General features: G+C 44.2%; 1 protein-coding gene across 1 annotated transcript in view; it reads right to left on the reverse strand.

Moving 5' to 3' along the window:
* The window catches only part of SLC6A4 (solute carrier family 6 member 4), a 205,412-nt gene that overhangs the window by 99,768 nt on the left and 87,151 nt on the right, over positions 1-18,493 (reverse strand). The window lies entirely within an intron of this gene.

Consider the following 18,493-nt stretch of genomic DNA (forward strand, 5'->3'; position numbering starts at 1 on the left):
CTCTGCTCCTCCTGCTCTTTAACATGATGCCTGAAGATTGGACTGCATATTCATGCTGATGGGTTCCCTTCAATTAATTGTGACTCATCTTACATTTTTCCCCCCAGTATGGCAGAGGCTGAATGAAACTGATGGGATGGGGTATTTCACAATTATCTAGCACATCAGGTGTTGTACCGGACTACCCAACAGCTGGATTATAAAATGCTATATGCTGTGCTTTTAGATCCAACTCACCAGTTTGGCAGTAGAAACACATCTGATGCTATTTTGACATCAGTTGTCATCCGTTCAGGCAGACGCTGCTGATGATAGTCAGGTAAAGTACATAATAAAGAGCAGTCACCCATTGCGCGTACCTGTCAGTGACAGCAAGGAGATGCCTAGAGACCTGCTCTGGACAGCTGACAAATTGAACCAACCAGGAGAAACAGTCGGAGAGTGTACACAATAATTGAACAGTGGGTGGTTATAGGCAACTCCACAACGAGTACACGTAGACAACCTCAGCTGTTTGGAGGAATGCCTTGACCAAAGTATAGAACCTAGGTAATCGCAATCCAAAGTGACCTGGACCAATTGACCACTCAGTCCTACCTGAGAGAGCCCAAGACAAATGAGCAAGACCTCAGATAGTAATCGGGATGGTGGCCTGTGGTCTGAAAAAGCAGGGACAATCTTTGGCCTGAAGTAGAGAGACATTTTGTGGCTGACAGTGATGCACTCTGCCATGGCCAGTGACAGAAAGCAAGTTGTGTACATATTGCAAGCTTCCTATGGCTTGATCTAGTAAGAAGAAACTGTGGCTACATTGGCAGACCTGGGCTGACAGATTGTGTTTTTGGAACAAATGGTGTCCTGCATCGATTTGACACTGAATAGGAGTCTAACTATAACAATAGGTGAAGGGGTTGCAGTGGTAATCGGGCTACCAAAATGAGAAGGCCCAAACAGCCACTTTGGCCCATAATAAAAGACCAATTCTATTAAAGATACATGATCCTTAGGGACCCTTTTGGAAATTTTACATTGGGGCCTACGATCTTCAAGTTACACCACTGTAGATCTGTTTGAGTTTGTTAAAGATCATCCGCCTTTTCTTATTTTTCCACAAATTATTATTACACTTGACAATAATAAACTCTGAATATACAATCATGGACAAAAGTGTTGCAACTCTTGAAATTGTTCCAGAAAATGAAGTAATTGTCCCAGAAAATTAAAACAATTACACATTTTTTGTTCTGCACACGTTTATTTCCTTTGTGGGTATTTGAACAACACAAAAAAACAGTTTGAAAGAAATTCAAGCTGTCCTGCAGGCTCAGAGTGCATTAGTATCAGCGCCAAGTATCCATCGACATTTGAATGAAACGCTGTGAATGGACACCCAGGAGGACCCCACTGCTGACACAAAGACATAAAAAAATCTAGACTGCAGTTTGCCAAGATGTACTCTGATGGGGTAGCATCTTTGCTATCTTATACTTAAATTTGATGTGCAACTGTAAAGCATTTGATTAGTTGTGCACATTCTTGTCATGTCACTGCATTGTTACTGTCTGGCTCCTACAAAGCTACATTTTATTTTTTATTATTTTGTAAATCCACCTTTGGCTTCCAACACTGCCTGCAGCCATCTGGGCATGCTCTCGATCAGATTCAAGCATGTCTTGACCAAAATCTGATCCCAGGTCTCTTCTACATTTTCTCAATGTTGGTGCGTACTAGTCGACTCATGTGAGTATGTATACAGCTTTTTCTTCAACTCTACCTACTTTTCGATAGGGTTGAGATTTAAGGACTATGGGGGTCAATCCAGCATCTCTACTTCATTGTCATTAAACCATTTCTTCACCAATCTCGAAGTATGCTTCGGATCGTGGTCCTGCTGAAACACATTCTTCCTTTTTATACCCATAGTATTCGAGTTTACAAAGTAACTCGTCTTGTAGGATACTCACATACAGTGCTGGCCAAAAGTATTGGCACCCCATGCAATTCTGTCATTCTGTCAGATAATACTCAGTTTCTTCTTGAAAATGATTGCAATCACAAGTTCTTTGGTAATATTATCTTCCTTTAATTTGTCTTCAATGAAAAAAAAAAAAAATTGTCATAAAGCCAAATTGGATATAATTCCACACCAAACATAAAAAAAGAGGTGGACAAAAGTATTGGCACTGTTTGAAAAATCATGTGATGCTTCTCTAATTTGTGTACTTAACAGCACCTGTAACTTACCTGTGGCACCTAACAGTTGTTGGCAATAACTAAATCACACTTGCAGTCAGTTGACATGGATTAAAGTTTATCTCAACCTCTGTCCTGTGTCCTTGTGTGTACCACATTGAGCATGGAGAAAAGAAAGACCAAAGAACTGTCTGAGGACTTGAGAATCCAAATTGTGAGGAAGCATGAGCAATCTCAAGGCTACAAGTCCATCTCCAAAAACCTGAAAGTTCCTGTGTCTACGGTGCGCAGTGTTATCAAGAAGTTTAAAGCCAATGGCACTGTGGCTAACCTCCCTAGATGTGGAAGGAAAAGAAAAATTGACGAGAGATTTCAACGCAAGATTATGCGGATGGTGGATAAAGAACCTTGACTAACATCCAAACAAGTTCAAGCTGCCCTGCAATCCAAGGGTACAACAGTATCAACCCATACTATCCGTCGGCGTCTGAATGAAAAGGGACTGTATGGTAGGATACCCAGGAAGACCCCACTTCTTACACCGAGACATAAAAAAGCCAGGCTGGAGTTTGCCAAAACTTACCTGAGAAAGCCTAAAACATTTTGGAAGAATGTTCTCTGGTCAGATGAGACAAAAGTAGAGCTTTTTGGGAAAAGCCATCAACATAGAGTTTACAGGGAAAAAAAAAGAGGCATTCAAAGAAAAGAACAGTCAAATATGGCGGAAGTGCCCTCATGTTTTGGAGTTGCTTTGCTGCCTCTGGCACTGGACTGCCTGACCGTTTGCATGGCATTATGAAGTCTGAAGACTGCCAACAAATTTTGCAGCATAATGTAGGGCCCAGTGTGAGAAAGCTGGGTCTTCCTCAGAGGTCATGGATCTTCCAGCAGGACAATGACCCAAAACACACTTCAAAAAGAACTAGAAAATTGTTTGATAGAAAGCACTGGAGACTACTAAAGTGGCCAGCAATGAGTCCAGACCTGAATCCCATAGAACACCTGTGGAGAGATCTCAAAATGGCAGTTTGGAGATGGCACCCTTCAAATCTCATGGACCTGGAGCAGTTTGTCTAAAATTCCAGCAGAGCATTGTAAGAAACTCATTGATGGTTACCGGAAGCGGTTGTTCGCAGTTATTTTGGTTAAAGGTTGTTCAACCAAGTATTAGGCTAAGGGTGGCTTTAAACGCTACGATATCGGTCTCGATATCGCTAGCATGAGACCGCGCCTCCATCATTTTTTGTGAGAGGGGCATATCGTTGCCCGTCGCGCACAAAATCGCGCACCCCCGTCACATGTACTTACCTGTCCTGCGACGTCGCTGTGACCAGCAAACCGCCTCCTTTCTAAGGGGGCGGTCCGTTCGGCGTCACAGCGACGTCACTAAGAGGCCGCCCAATGAAAGCGGAGGGGCGGAGATGAACGGAACAAACATCCCACCCATCTCCTTCCTTCCGCATTGTGGCCGGCGGCAGATAAGGAGATGTTCCTTGTTCCTGCGGCATCACACGTAGCGATGTGTGCTGCCGCAGGGACAAGGAACAACTTCGCCCCAGCGACAGCAGCGATAATTGGGAGTGGACCCCCATGTCAACGAGGAGCGATTTTGGACGTTTTTGCAACGATCCAAAATCGCTCCTAGGAGTCACACACAACGATATCGCTACAGCGGCCGGATGTGCGTCACAAATTCTGTGACCCCAACGAGATCACTGTAGCGAAATCGTAGCGTGTAAAGCCCGCTTAAGCGTGCCAATACTTTTGTCTGGCCCATTTTTGGAGTTTTGTGTGAAATGATCAATGATTTGATTTTTGTTTCATTCTCTTTTGTGTTTTTTCATTGCAAGCAAAATAAATGAAGATAATACCAAAGAATTTGTGATTGCAATAATTTTCAAGAAGAAACTGAGTATTATCTGACAGAATTGCAGGGGTGCCAATACTTTTGGCCAGCACTGTATACCTCAGCAATGAGAAAACCATCAACCTTGGTGAAGTAACCAATGTTTTTGCCTGTGAAACAACCCCATATTATCAGGCTTCCTCTACCAAACTTGACAGTTCCTTCAACTTCTTGTTCCATTAGCCCCTTTTTTACTTGTTTCTTACAGATCCATTTGCACCTGACAGAGCTTATTTTATTGATTTTAGTTTCATAGCTCTTATTCACCAATTTCCAATCTTCTACTGTCCACTTTTCAAATTGTTTTGCAAACTTGAGCCAACGCTTCTTATGACGACGTTGAACTTGAGGCTTCTTCACCTTATTTGGGGCCACTATACCAGACTTGTATAACGTGTGTCGCACCGTACATGCATGGATGTCTGTGAATGCACAATCAAGAAGTATGCGAGACATCTCCACTGCCATGTTTGTCTCGCCAGAACTTTGCCTGGAAGTCCATCCCTTGGCTTTTGAATGGACAGAATTAATTTCATATTTTTTCAACTAACTGTAACGCCTGCCTGGATCAACAGACTCAGATGGGATGTAATGGACAGGCTAGAGGGAAGCCACTCACCAAGCAGGACCCCTAGAACCCTGAAACCCTTTAACCCCTATACAGGGATTTGGAATTACATAGGGCCCTGGAGATCACTACCTGTGGAAGGCTGCAGTCCGATGAGAGTAGTCATCAGGCAGGGTCAAACCAGGAATAGCAGAACAGGGACAGAATCGGCAGGCAAGGACGTAATCAGAAAACGTAGCAGAGGTCAAATCCTGATCGGGCAGCGAGGTACAAAAACAGCAGGCAGAAGGGTAGTCAGAAAACAAGTAAGCACACAGGAATCACAAAACAGAATAGGGCGGACCAGAAGCCAGGAAATCAGAACTATCTCTGGCAGAGGTCAGCAGACAGGAGGGGAACTAAGAAGGGTGTGGTGTCTTCCCATTGGCTGTAGCTAAACACTGCCAACTTCAGCTGGAAGACACACACCACCCACAGTCAACCAGTGGTACTGCAGATCCCAAGCTAACCCAGCCCAGTGGATGATCGGAGCCTGCGCCCACCGCTGCCACTGGCATCGACTCCTCTCCCATCACCAACACCATCCATGGCAGGAACACGGCGTCGCCTGGCAATCGGAGCAGAAGTCGCTGGAGCGGACTCCGGTGGTGACGTAACACTAACATGGCACTCACATGATGCAGTTTGGCAATTTTCTTGGCCAAGAGATCACAATTGATTTGCTTGATGATACAGTTTCTCTTTTCTCGGCAAATCTTGTTCATGGCTGTTCTACGATCGAACAAGTGACCTTTCATTTGTGAATCATGCTAATAACACACTGAGTTATTAAGGGAATGTGAGAGCTGGTGTTAATTTATATTAAACAGGAAAAAAGATTTTTTCACCACCCGGAGCAAAACAGTATCAATGCACTGACCTGACAAGTATCTGAATAAGTAATAATTTGCTAAACAGTTGAAAGCCAAATTTATTAGTTTTACCCTCAATGCTGTAGTGGATGATACAATATGGAGCCTGAAAGTCAAAAGTTCAAAACATTGAAGTCTTTTTCTCATCAGTGTACATGGGTAAGACAAAATCCTTTGGGGAAAGCTTGTCTTATGGAAAGATGAGTCGAAGATATAGCTTTTTGAGAAAGTACATGATTCTACTGTTTAATGAAAATGGGATGAGGCCTACAAAGAAAAGAACACAGTACCTACAGTCACATATGGTTGAGATTCAAAGATATTTTGGGTTGTTTTGCTGCTTCTGGCACTGGGTGCCTTGACTGTGTGAAAGGCATCATGAAATCTGAAGATTACAAAAGGAGTTTTGTTTGCAATGTAGTGCCGTGTGTCAGAAAGCTGTTTGCATCCTGGGTCATGGGTCTTCCAGCAGGACAATGACCCCAAACATATTTAAAAAAGCAGCCGGAAATGGTTGGAAACTAAGACATGGAAAGCTCTGAAGTGGCAGCAGAATTTGGATCGAAATCCCATTGAACACCTGTGAAGAGATCTTAAAATTGCTGTTGGGAGAAGGCAGGGCCGCCATCAGGAATTACTACTGTGCCTGGTGTACCGGGCTCGGTGAAGAGAGGGGGCCCGGGGTAATTACTTAGCTTTGTTAAAACCCGGGCAGGCTGGGCCCCACACTTCACCGAGCCCCAGTCACAGCCGCAGCGGAGGGGCCCGGCAGTGTCGTTTCAGCTACTGCACATACGGTTAAATTGCAGGCGAAGACCTTCTAGGGCATCACATGCAAATTAGCCATGTGGCCAGAAGCAACGCAGTGGAGCAGAGCAGGGAGGCGGCATGTCATCACACAGCACTGTGATTAGGTCATCACTCTGTGCCTCATCACAGTGCTGCTGCGGGCAACGCGGAGGTGGCTAGGACGCGGCATCCTGCGGGGAAAGGTAGGCGCTCAGTGAGCTGAACATCGCCGTGGGTGGTGGGGAGCGCCCCTGCCTTGCTTTAGCTCATGGGTTGGAACTGCGGGCCTGCAATGAATTTTTCTGCCGCGGGGCAGCAGTGCTCGGGTGCTTACACTTACAAATGTGGTCAGGACCTGCTGTGTCCGCCCTCCGGTGTTGTATGCCTGCTCACTAGTGCTGTCTAGCCCCCTTACAGTGCTGTGTGCAGCCCCCTCCACAGTGCTGTGTGCATCCCCCCACAGTGCTGTCTGCAGCCACCCCAGTGCTGTGTGCAGCCATCCCAGTGCTGTGTGCAGCCCCCCACAGTGCTCTGTGCAGCCACCCCAGTGCTGTGTGCAGCCCCCCACAGTGCTGTGTGCAGCCCCCCACAGTGCTGTGTGCAGCCACCCCAGTGCAGTGTGCAGCCCCCCCACAGTGCTGTGTGCAGTCCCCCCACGGGGCTGTGTGCAGCCCCCTCCAGTGCTGGTGCAGCCACCCAGTGCTGAGTCAAGCCACCCAGTGCTGTGTGTAGCACCCTCCAGTGCTGTTAATCCCCCCAGTGTTGTGTTCCCTCTATTGCTGTGTGCAGCCACCCAGTGCTGTCCGTGCCTCCCTAGTGATGGCTGTGCCCTCCTAGTGCTGTCCATGCTCCCCTAAGAATGTCTGTGCTCCCTAGGGATGTCTGTGTGCCCCCCAGTGATGTCTGTGTGCCCCGCTAGTGATGTCTGTGTGCCCCCCTAGTGATGTCTGTGCGCCCCCCTAATGATGTCTGTGCACCCCCTGGTGATGTCTGTGTGCCCCCCTAGTGATGTATGTGCGTCCCCCATAGCCTCAGCCCCCTCATGAAGCCATTCATGGTGAAACATGTCGGGGAGGCTATTAGCTGAATGTTTTTAGATAGGCAGTGTAGGGCTTTCACCCTCATAAGCAATTGCAGGAACTTTATCCAATAATTTGGTGCCGGTCCGCGGCCGGACACCTATTCAGTGAATGGATTTGATTGCCCTGCAGGCCAATTTTAATGTTGTCCTTATTTGATTAAAAAAAGTTGTTTATATTTAGGTCTTTAGTTAGGGTACCTCTAGTTGTCCAATGGGCAAATTGTGTTTGTTTGATTAACCCTACATTGATTGGGGTTATAAATTGAGGTGTTTGTGTTCTCCCCCAATGATGTCTGTGCGCCCCCCTAGTGAGGTCTTTAATGTAATTTTTTTAAGGGAAATACTTAATCTGGAACAACTTCAAGGGTGCTAACACTTTTGGCCGCGTGTGTTTGTATATATATATATATATATATATATATATATATATATATATATATATACATATATATATATATATATGTATATATAGATATATGTGTGTGTGTGTTTGTGTGTGTGTACATATATATATATGTATATATACACACTAGCTGTAGTACCCAGTGTTACCTGGGATAGTAACTGTCTCTCTGTCTCTCTCCCACTCTTCATCTCTCCCAGCCTCTGTCTGTCTGTCTCTTTTCCTGTCTATCTCTTCCCTTTGTGTCTGTCTCTTTGTATCTGTCTCTGTCTGTCTGTCCCTGTGTTTGTCCCTGTCTCTTTCCCTTTCTGCCTCTTTCCCTTTCTGCCTCTTTCCCTGTCTGCCTCTTTCCCTGTCTGCCTCTTTCCCTGTCTGCCTCTTTCCCTGTCTGCCTCTTTCTGTTTGTCTCTTTTCTTGGCTGTCTGTCTCTGTCTTTCTCTGTCTGTCTTTATCTGTCTCTTTCTCTGTCTGTTTCTTTCTCTGTCTGTCTCTTTCTCTGTCTGTCTCTTTTCCTGCCTGTCTGGCTGTCTCTGTCTCTCTCCCTGTCTTTCTCTTTCCCTGTCTGTCTCTGTGTCTTTCCCTGTCTTTCTCTGTCTCTCTTTCCCTGTCTTTCTCTGTCTCTCTTTCCCTATCTGTCTCTTTCCTTGTCTTTCTCTGTCTCTCTCTTTCCCTGTCTTTACCTGTCTGGCTCTTTCCCTGTCTGTCTGTCTCTTTCCCTGTCTGCCTCTTTCCCTGTTTGCCTTTTTCCCTGTCTGTCTATTTTCCTGTCTGTCTCTGTCTCTCTCCCTGTCTATCTCTGTCTCTTTCACTGTCTGTCTTTCTCTGTCTGTCTCTCTTTTCCTGTCTGTCTCTCTCTATCTGTCTCTCCACCGATATCATGTCACCTCACACATAAGCTTCTTAAACTAAGAATATCCTTCATTGCCTATAGCAACCAATCACAGCCCCTATTAATAACCTGTAGCTTCCAGCTACATTGACTTTAATGGAAGCAGTTTTTTTGGAGAGTAACTGTAAACTGCAGGGTTACATTTTTCCACTGAAAACAATAGTCTATGACGTTCCCTGAGTCACATGAGGCATCTGTGCAAAATATTGTGATTATAAATATGACGGTGCGGATTTCTTTATTGGACATACACACACACATACATACATACATACACCCACCCAGCTTTATATAATATATATACAGTATACACGTTTTTCCAAACATGGCATTAAGAGTGTGGAAGGTTTGAGGGGTGGAGCCTGGGCAGTGTCTCAAGGGGGCCCAAAAGTTTGCCAGTATGGGGCCCTGAAATTCCTAGTGGTGGCCCTGGGAGAAGGCTTCTTTCAAATATGAGATACCTAGAGCAGTTTGCAATAGAATAGTGGTTCAAACTTCCAGTTGAGAGGTATAAGAAGCTTTTTGCAGTTGATTCCAGTTATTCAAAAAGGTGGGCAGCCAAATATTAAGTTGAGGGTGCCAACAATTTTGTCCGGCCCAGTTTTGGGGTTTTGGGAGAAAGTACTTCCAATTTGCCTTTTTCCTCTACTTTTTTTAGTTTTTTTGTGTGTAATTGCAACAAGAGAAATACTTCATTTTCTGCAACAATTTCAAGGGTGCCAACACTTTCAGCCGTGACTGTATGTATTAAAATGTAAAAACGACTGTGGATATGTGATTATAAGAATTGACCTGACCAATCTTCAGGCACCGTCTGCTTGGAAGCTGATAACTAGTTTATTCAATACAAGTTTAACAAAAATAAAATTACACACCTTCCTTTTGAAAAAGTTTCTGGGTTCACACACATCAAGTGCACGTACCCTAAAGGCCACTTTACACACTGCGATATCGGTACCGATATCGCCAGCGTGCATACCCGCCCCCATCGATTGTGCGACACGGGCCAATCGCTGCCCGTGTCGCACAACATCGCCTGGACCCGTCACACGGACTTACCTTCCCTGCGACGTCGCTGTGACCGGCGAACCGCCTCCTTTCTAAGGTGGCGGTTCGTTCAGCGTCACAGCGACGTCACAGCAGCGTCACTGAACCGCCGCCCAATAGAAGTGGAGGGGCGGAGATGAGCGGGACGTAACATCCCGCCCACCTCCTTCCTTCCGCATTGTGGCCGGGACGCAGGTAAGGTGAGGTTCCTCGTTCCTGTGGTGTCACACGGAGCGATGTGTGCTGCCGCAGGAGCGAGGAACAACTTCGTTACTGCTTCAGTAACGATATTTGAGAATGGACCCCCATGTCACCGATGAGCGATTTTTCACGTTTTTGCGACGATGAAAAATCGCTCATAGGTGTCACACGCAACGGCATTGTTAAAGCGACCGGATGTGCGTCACAAATTCCGTGACCCCAACGATATCACTTGAGCGATGTCGTAGCGTGTAAAGCCCACTTTAGACATCTACCTGGGCATACTTGCAGTCAGGAGGAGGGGGCTGCTAGAAGTGTGTATACAACATCGTTGACACGAGGGGCAGTCTGTTTTCAGATCTAATTACGTCATTCATTATATTATAATAAAAATCAAAGTGGAGGTTCCAAAATATTATTCCAAGCTGGTGTAAACTGAAGAGTTACCGGAAACCCAATAATCCAATATTCCTGTGATTGTCAGAGTCTTCCTGGCCCACCAGTATCTGATTTATGACATCAAAGTCATTTAGAGGAAAGTCCTTTAATTACATTTAAAACAGGCATGGAAACACACAGTAAATGTTACAAAACACTGGAAAGATCAGTGACACACTAAGTACAAGGTCCTTAAAATCTAAAACGAGGGTAACCAGACCTGACAGCTGTGTTAGATGCCTTTTTACATGTCATAAGGTTATCCTCAACATAATCTGCTTTCTATGAAATACAGTTCTGCATTTCCTCAGCTTACTCACTATCACGCCATGTTAATCCTCCCCTTATTATTTATACAACTCGGCTGTTGGTAAAAATAGATGAACAAATACAATGAGCAGGCAATCCCATCTCCAGTCCCAGAACAACCCAACAGTCTATATTTACCTGGATACCACACCGTACTGGAAGGCATCTGGCACTCGATCCTCGTAAACAACCCGATTAGTATCATTGCCCTACACATTCATATGAGAAAACCAACCACATATCCCAGTTACTAAATGTGGGTATTCCAGTAAGGCTGAGTTCACATGTCCAGTAATCATCCATTGGAACGGATCCAGTAGCAATCTGTTGGCAAAAAAGTTCTGCAAACACAACTTTTTTGTCTGTTTTGAAAAAAATGTTTTACCATGGGAGTCTATCGAAAACGGATCTGGTAATTGATTGCTTTTTAGCCATACATTTGTCTTTCATTTGTAAAGGATCCCTTTTTTTCTTACTGGATCAGTTTCAAATAGAAGATAAATAGCAATCCGTTAACGGATCCGTTTTCCATAGACCCACATGTTAAAAAAAAACGGATGCTGCAAAAATCAGTTTTTTTCAAAACTGACAACAAATATTTGTGTCTGCAGAACTTTTTTTACTGGACATGTGAACACAGCCTAAAGGGTGCTTTACACGTTGCGACATCGCTAGCGATTGCTGGCAATGTTGCATGCGATTGCACCGGCCCCCGTCGTTGTAACGATATGTAGTGATCGCTGCCGTAGCGAACATTATCGCTACGACAGCGTCACACGAACATACCTGTGCAGCGACGTCGCTGTGACGGCCAAACAATTCCTCCCTCAAGGGGGAGGTGCGTTCGGCGTCACACGGCAGCCGCCCAATAGAAGCGGAGGGGCGGAGATGAGTGGGACGTAACATCCCGCCCACCTCTTTCCTTCCGCATTACCAGGGGAGGCAGGTAAGAAGATGTTTGTCGCTCCTGCGGTGTCACACACAGAGATGTGTGCTGCCGCAGGAACGACGAACAACATCGTACTGGCAGCAGCAACGATATTAAGGAAATGAGCGACGTGTCAACGAGCAACGATTTTTCCCGTTTTTGTGCTCGTTGATCGTCGCTCATTTGTGTTACACGCTGCGATGTCGCTAACGGCGCCGGATGTGCGTCACTAACGACGTGACCCTGATGATATATCGTTACCAATATCGCAGCGTGTAAAGCAGCCGTAAAACTAAAAGCAAGTGTCTTTCAAAAGTGTATACTTTATATATTCAGAATTTAATTTAAAAAACAAACAAATATAACAACTTTCTGCAGATCAGACTATGAATCCAGTACTGACCTGATGCACAACCTTTGCTTTTGCTCCCATTTTTTATGAGCTGAACTCAAAAATCTAAGACTTTTTCTATATGCATAAAAGGCTTTTTTCTCTCACATATCATTCACAAATTTCTCTAAATCTGTGTTAGTGAGCATTTCTCCTTTGACGAGATAATCCATCCAGCTCACAGGTGTGGCATATTAAGATGCTGATTAGACAGCATGATTATTGCACAGGTGTGCCTTAGGCTGGCCACAATAAAAGGCCACTATAAAATGTGTAGTTTAACAGTATTGGGGGGATCCTGGTGTTGGTATATGCAACAGATGAGGACTTCTTTGTGTGCCACCCCCGTACTAGCAGTCGAGCTGCTCGGACCTGGATCCGCAGTGTGGCTAGAGGAATTCTTCCAGACCCGGGTGTCGCGCAGACACTTCAAGTAAAAGGGGACGTATTTGAACGGGATTTGCTGTAAACTGTCTGTGACCCCACCCACGGTGTGTGTAGTGAATTGTGGCACCACCGCTGCTGTTGTGGGACACCCGGGGGCGATGGTATGGCAGCTGGTTGTTAACCCCTCAGTGGGTAGGGATAGATGCCCCGGAGACCAGTGTCTCTGTGCTGAGGATGGTGATTGCAGGGGCTGGCTTGCCCGGCCAGGCCGGGGAATGTCAGTTTACTCCCTATTAAATAAATCACACGAGTCTGATGGTAAACCAAGGTGCTAGTGGCCGGCCGCCGCGTCCGGATGTACTCTGGTCCCCCACCCGGGTGGTGGTCTGTGTCACTTTCCTCTGTACTTTGTTTTCTGAGTGTTGGACTTCCCGGTGTGAAACGCAGGAGACCGCTCCCAGTCCTTTTTGTTGGGAGCCTTGCCCGCTGACGCTGGCCCTTGGGATCTACCGGGCCCTGGCGGATGCCCTATCCCCCGCACTGGGCTGTTGTCTGCTTTTGGGACTTTGGTTGGGACAGGACCTATAATCCTGCCCTCAATTGGTTAATTAGCTAGGCCGTTGGTTCCGGTCCTGGCTTCAGGGTCCAAGTACCCCCTCTGTGCACGGTTTACGGGTCGGTTTCGGTGTCGATACCGGCGGGCTCCTTCCCTGTCCCGGTCCACCTTGGATCTCCGGCAGCCGTGTCCCTGTCTCCTGTCAGACTCGGACCACCGTCTGCCACCTAGCCAACACGCCGGGGCCACTACCCCGACCTTTCCTCCACTCCGACTTGCACTTAAACTTCACCTCACTTCACTCCACTTCACTCCACTGCTCTCTTTCCCGCCCTGGGCTCTCTAGACCCCTAGGTGGGCGTTTCTCATCCACCTGGTCTGGCCCACTGGTGTGCCTATTCTTCCCTGGGGGGGTGGCTAGGGTTTTTAGTTTGGCTTGGTGTTACCTGGTGAGGGATGGTGTTATGCAGGGGCGTACAGTGTGTGACCACCTGGCGGCGCCAGGGCGTCACATTTGTATATGTGAAGGAGGACTTTATGCTGATCTAACAGTAGATGGCGATGTTGTGTAAAGTTTCCTTACTCACTGTTTTGTAAAAAGTCTCTTGTTTCTTCCTGGTTTTGGTTTCTCTTCCTGATGTAATGCTGTATGACTGTGCATATTATGACCTCATGTTCCAAGAAGTAAAGAGCTTGTTATCCCATGTTTTCTACTCTGTGAACTTTGATCTGCATCTGGGAAGCTAAAAGCTGTGCAACAGGTTATGGGCCCAAGCACCCAAGATTCCCAAGCACCAAAGGATCCCAGGCACCCCCAAGATCCTAAGAATCCCAGGTACCCAAGAATCCCAGGCACCCAAAGATTCCATGCACCCAAATATCCCAGGATAACAGGCACCGAAGATCCCAGACACCCAGGACACCAGAAAGCTCAGCAAGACCCTGGTGAATGCAGAGAAATTATTCAGAACAATTCATGCCAAACAAGTAAGACAAGTTAAAAATAATGAATAGCACAGAGCTAAAATTCACAGTAGCTAAGCTTATTAATGAGAACTATCAGTTATGGAAGTTCAAAGTGGAGATGCTATTGTCTAAAGATGATTTATGGGAAGTAATCACTACAGATAGACCCAATGATAATAATCAGACATGGGATAAGAAAAATAGACAAGCAAGAGCTACTATCAGTCTATTAGTGGAAGATTCTCAAGTAATCCACATAAAGAATGTGGATACATACAGAAAATGTGGGAAGCATTAAGAAAGCTACATGAAATAGCAACAAGTCATATGACGAGTAATAAAAGTTTTTTTTACTGAACTTGATTTAAATAATAAGGAAGCCATTTATCTTGCAAATAGAAGCAAAATAACCGCGGAAGGTATTGGACAATGTATGCTAAACTGTTCTAATAAGTATGTGCATGATTCAAAAATACTTGTACAGGATGTGTTATATGTTCCAGGATTAGAAGGAGGATTGTTATCTGTAAAACAACTAACAGCTAAAGGACTTACTGTAAAATTCAAAGATGATGAATGTACAATCCTAGCGGGAAATAAGATAATAACCGATGTGAAGGCAGATGAACAATTATATCAACTAAACACATTAAAGGAACAGATGAAATTGTGTACACATGATCACAAGAATTGTATTCACATGTGGCACAGACGTCTAGGACACAGACATCCTAAAAGTATAATAGAGCTACAAAAGAAAGAATTGACAAAGGATCTATTGATATCTGATTGCTCAATTACCGTAAGCTATGAATGTTGTATAAAATCTAAAGCTACAAGAATATCTATACCTAAAGAAAGTGAGACAAAAAGCACAAGACCGCTTGATTTGATGGATACTGACGTATGTGGACCCATGAAAGTGACTACATCAAGAGGCAATAGATACAGTATACAGTGACTTTTATGGATGACTACTCAAGATATACAGTCACATACTTGATCAAGAGCAAAAGTGAAGTTTTCAAAAAATTAGTAGACTAAGTGACAAAGTCGAGTAACAAGTTTCAGAGGAAGCCAATTGTCATTAGAAGTGATAATGGAGGTGAATTCACAGGACATGAAATAGAAAACTACTTAACACAAAATGGTATAGAGCATCAAAAGACTGTTCCATACATATCTGAACAAAATGGAGTAGCAGAAAGGAAAAACAGAACTCTGACTGAAATGATAAGATGTATACTAAAGGTACCGTCACACTTAAGCCTGCTTTACACGTTGCAATTAGTTGTACAATCGCATTTGCGATGTGACACACCCCGGTTGCATACGGGATCTTATGAGATCGCATGTAGGTCGTTTATTTGGTGTCAGACGTGCGTTCGTATTATGTGTTAAGTTGTACAATTATGTGTTTGTTTCGTGTGATCATGTGTTCAGTGACGTAACTGGTTTTTTTAATTTTTCCTCAAATATATGCAAATGTGATCGCAAGTATACTCCCTTATTTCTCTCCAAGCATACATGTCGTTAACGCATTTACGTCTTTTAATTGATTAATTATCCACACCTCACAGAATTCCAAAGTAGAACTCTGTTGCGCACGAGGACAATCAATATCAAATCACACATACATACAGGCTGCAACTAAATGAGATTGAGTTAAATTATTTATAGAGAGATAATTTCCAAACGCATGTGCACACAATTTCAACCAATTATACGATGGGCGTATCAGCACCACAAGATACGACACAACCACTTCACAGTATGACGTCCTGATTATGGGAGGAAACCATCGTATGAGGGATGTCACATGCTGCAATTGAGTAGATTCGATCAACAAAATGTTCAATTCTAGACAAAGATACGATGTGTTTGCGATCACCGTTTTTGCGTTCAATCTTGATCGCACGTAGGTGTCACACACAAATACGTCACAAACGATGCTGGATGTGCGTCACTTACAACTTGACCCCAACGACGTATTGTAAGTTATATTGCAGCGTGTAAAGCGGGCTTAAGCGACGCTCCAGCGATCCCACCAGCTACCTGACCTGGCAGGGATCACTGGAGCATCGCTACACGGGTTGCTGGTGAGCTGTCAAACAGGCAGATCTCACCAGCAACCAGTGACCAGCCCCCAGCCAGCAGAGACGCATGGAAGCGATGCTGCGCTTGGTAACTAAGGTAAATATCCGGTAAACAACCCGATATTTACCTTGGTTACCAGCGCACACCGCTTATCGCTGGCTCCCTGCACTCCTAGCCAGAGTACACATCGGGTTAATTACCTGATGTGTAGTCTGGCTATGTGTGCAGGGAGCAGGGAGCCGGCACTCGCCGCGTGAGAGCGGTGGACGCTGGTAACGAAGGTAAATATCGGGTAACCAAGGAAAGGGCTTTTTGGTTACCCGATATTTACATTGGTTACCAGTGTCCGCAGAAGACGGCTCCCTGCTCACTGCACATTTAGTTGTTGCTCTCTCGCTGTCACACACAGTGATGTGTGCTTCATAGCGGGAGAGCAACAACTAGAAAATGGTCCAGGACATTCAGCAACAACCAGCGACCTCACAGCAGGGGCCAGGTTGTTGCTGGATGTCACACACAACAACATCGCTAGCAACATCTCTGCTACGTCACAAAAGTCGTGCCTCAGCAACGATGTTGCTAGCGATGTTGCTTAGTGAGACGTGGCCTTAACAGATTCCAAACTACTAGAGAAATATTGGGGTGAAGCAGCAATGACAGCTACTTACCTACAAAACTGACTTTTTTCTAGAAAACTGAAAAAAAAAACCATATGAACTGTGGCAGGGTAAGAAACCAAGTGTGAATCATTTAAGAGTTTTTGGATATAAAGTTTTTGTATTTATTCCAACAGAAAAACGTTCCAAACTTCAAAACAGATCCATATAAGAAATATTTGTTGGATATAGTGAAAATTGCAAAGGATATGGAATCCTAGATCCCAAAACAGACAGAGTTATGGTGAGTAACAGTGTAACATTCACTGAGGATCTAAATGAAGACACTATGGTTTCACTAGAAACAAAAAATGATAAAAACAACAGTGATATAACTGGAAGAACATCTGATGAAAAAGAAGTTGAAATTGATGAAAAACAGAATACTGAAAATGAAGAGATACAACTACAAACAGACACAGAACCAAGACGTTTAATAAGAGAAAACAAAAGAAAACCACCAATACGTCTTTCATACAAGGCGAGTACAAGCAAAATTTATGAACCTACCTCTTGGGAAGACATATCTCGACTTCCTGAAGAAGAAGCTAATAGATGGATAAAGGCAACAGAAACAGAAATAAAATCCATGCATGACTCAAAGACATGGACACTGACAGAATTACCAGAAGGAAGAAAAGCTATAGGATGTAAATAGGTTTTTAAAGTAAAATACCAAACAGACGGCAAAGATAAACAATACCGAGCAAGACTCGTAGCTAATGGATATTCTCAAAAATATGGAGAAGACTATGATGAAACATTTGCTCCTACATTAAGAACTTTCTTTGCAGTTGCAGCAATGAAACAAATGGAGTTGAAGCATCTAGTTGTAAAGACAGAATTTTTGAATGGAGATTTAACAGAAGATATTTACATGGAACAACCTCCAGGATTCAAAGATAAAAGTAACCCGAGCATGGTTTGTAAACTACAGAAAAGTATATACGGTTTAAAACAAGCTGCTAAAGAGTGGAATGATAAAATCACAGAAGTGCTCACAAATGAAAAATTTCAAAGAAGCAAAGCTGATCCTTGCCTATACACAAAAAGACTGAGGAAAGATAGATCTATGTACTCAGATATGTTGATGATATTTTACTTTGTTTTGAAAAAGAAAGGGACAAAGAGGACATACTAAGAATTCTGAATCAACATTTCAAGATCAAAGACTTGGGAAATGTGAAACAGTACCTAAGAATACAGATAGAAAGAGAAGAAGATGGAAGTTTCCTACTTAATCAAAATCACATGATTCAAGACATAATCAACACATTTGGATTGAAGGATGCAAAAACAGTAAAGTCTCCAATGGAAACCAGTTATCTTAAAGAGATGAATAGCGAGCAAAATGTGTTACCAAATAATGAAAAGAACAGAACGGCAATGGAAAAAATACTGTATCTAGCAACTGTTACAAGGCCAGACATCGCAGCAGCAGTAGGAATTCTGAATAGAAAAGTGTCAAAACCAAATAAAAAGGATTGGAATGCTGTGAAGAGAGTAATACGTTATTTGAAAGGAACTAGCAACGTTAAACTAAAACTACCTACAAGTGATAAATGCACTTAAACTGGATACGTTGATGCAGATTGGGCTGGAGATACAACTGACAGGAAATCTACCAGTGGCTATCTTTTCTTTCTTTCAGGTGGACCAATTAGTTGGACTAGTAAAAAGCAATCAATAGTAACGCTGTCGTCAACAGAAGCATAATATGTTGCAGCAGCACATGCGAGTCAAGAAGCTGTATGGTTAAGACAATTGCTAACAGACC

The sequence above is a fragment of the Anomaloglossus baeobatrachus genome, chromosome 2 (assembly GCF_048569485.1).
Source record: "Anomaloglossus baeobatrachus isolate aAnoBae1 chromosome 2, aAnoBae1.hap1, whole genome shotgun sequence".
Taxonomy (NCBI): Eukaryota; Metazoa; Chordata; class Amphibia; order Anura; family Aromobatidae; genus Anomaloglossus; species Anomaloglossus baeobatrachus.